General features: G+C 33.7%; 1 long non-coding RNA gene across 1 annotated transcript; it reads right to left on the bottom strand.

Moving 5' to 3' along the window:
- Positions 1 to 413: 413 nt before the first annotated feature.
- On the bottom strand, positions 414 to 2,087 carry LOC117103300. The gene is made up of 2 exons (XR_004444565.1): positions 2,008 to 2,087; positions 414 to 1,710 (listed from the first exon to the last, which is right to left on the bottom strand). It is a non-coding gene; the product is annotated as an uncharacterized LOC117103300 (long non-coding RNA).
- Positions 2,088 to 2,166: the final 79 nt, after the last annotated feature.

Below are 2,166 nucleotides of genomic sequence, written 5' to 3'. Positions count from 1 at the left end.
GATCTCCTATCTAAATTGTTTCACAGTTGGTTAGTGCTTTTTTGGCCATTGCTAGGGTATGAGCACCTCTTTGACACTACTTAGATCCACCAATGAAGGGGAGATAAAATTGAAATTGGTGAGTGAGCATATGCAAACACAGAGAGCAAATATAAATAGGTAAATTTTTAAAAACAAGAGCTTAAATATAAGAACAAATGATTTAATGTGAAAAAACATAAACCACATAATACAGTACAACATTCTGTCCACCTCCCACTATGTTGTAACCAAGGTTCCATGAACACTGAATAATAAAACACATGGTAAGGCTCCTCAAAAGAACTTTTGTAAACAAATGAGTGACAGAGTCGCCGGTCATAACGAGTCAAACCATAAATCAAGCAAGGAACTGAGTCTTGTTAATTTAGATATGAATATTTATTTGACATATATATGCTGGTATTCTGTGCAAAGGCAGACCCAGTCTTTCTGACCTACAAATAGTCCTGTTTCTGTGGGATGTTAAACATAAGTTCTACTATTTTTTTAATATCATGCTATTCTGTAATACATTTTATTGTATCAAATTTTACTAGACTGGGGGGGGGGGGGTTTGAGGGAGTGTCTGATAATTACTGACAGAGACCTGCAGGATCTACAGCGGAGGATTTGGTAAAAGTCAAGGTTTATGGTCCCTTGGCGTCTAGAAAACTGGGCAATTTCTGGTTGTTCTGAGAATATTAAAAACAATTGTTATTCTTGCTTGGTTTGCTGATGTGGGCTTAGCCTGTCCGTTGGAGAACTCTGACCCTTTTTCCGGTTGCCGCTGCCACTGGGTGCTTCACAGCAAAGTCAATTTCAATATATATAACAAATACTCTGATAGAACTTAAACTTTGAAACACTAGTATTTATTCCACAGAAATATTACTTTATTACCTGTAGGTTCGCTTAATGTCATAGGTTGATAAAACTATAGAAGCAGTCAATACTATTGCTTACTAACATATTTGATTATCATGATTACTTTTAGGTAGTTTAATTTGATCTGCAATAACCAATATATTAAAGAAGGGTAATCCTATAAGAAAGTATAATACATACTCCAAGTATTGAAATACACGCCATCGTGTATTTCAATACTTGGAGTATGTATTATACTTTCTTATCTGTAATCCTATAAGGTGAGGCTAATCAAGTAAAACTAATTCACAAAGTGAAGCTGTTAATCCATAAGGTAAAGCTAATCGATAAGATTAAGCTAATCCATAATGTAATGTATTTCATAAGATGAAGTTAATAATTCATAAGGTGGACCAAATCTATAATTTAAAGGTATTAAATCTATAACAATATTTTACAGCATATGCAATGATAGTTATAAACATACTAAGGAAATGTATCAAACAATCCAAGCATATTTGTTGGAACACTTATATATGTAGTAAGGTATACAGACATCTTATCACTTTTCTTGTGTTAAAACAGGCTGCAGTAATGTAGTTCATCATCCTAACCTTTTTCTTGGATTAACCTATTATGCTGTAGTAAGGTATTCAGATGCCTTTTATCACTTTTCTTGGATTAACATATTATGCTGCAGTAAAGTATACAGACATCTCATCACTTTTCTTGTGTTAACACACGCTCCAATAATGTATTCAGTCGTCCTAGCATGTTTCTTGGGTCTGTGACCAAACCTGCTGCTATCATAGCATTGTCAAATATCTGCGAAGAAAGACATATTTCTTGGGAAAAAAATCATCTATTGAATGTGTACAAATGAACACTTTAAAGAGGCGGTATCCATAATACATTTATGTTCAAATGTACTTTGCCAAAAGCTAAACAAAAAATGCTCTGAAACATGAATAGGTACACTGTATGTTCACAGTTGATGTTGTTTTAATAACATTCCAGTGAGTAGGTGCTGCAATAGAGAAAGCCAGATGAATATAATAGACAGCCTCTTTTTCAATTTGGCCAATCAACTACATCTAAATTTATTAACAAATGGCTTTTTACCTGTTCTGCTAACATTCGGGCAACTGGTGGATTACATGATTTCAGATCCGACAGAAGATGCATTAAATTATGTCTGAAATAAACAAGGAATAATAAAAAACCAGATCATATAATAGTCTTATGTAAGTCATCAACTGTGTGGCCTATTATTCCTTCTAC

Source organism: Anneissia japonica, unplaced genomic scaffold, assembly GCF_011630105.1.
Source record: "Anneissia japonica isolate Jap-2015-1 unplaced genomic scaffold, ASM1163010v1 scaffold359_len2178_cov221, whole genome shotgun sequence".
Taxonomy (NCBI): Eukaryota; Metazoa; Echinodermata; class Crinoidea; order Comatulida; family Comatulidae; genus Anneissia; species Anneissia japonica.
Note: the sequence above shows the minus strand (reverse complement) of the source record. Positions and strands in the feature narration are given on the sequence as shown.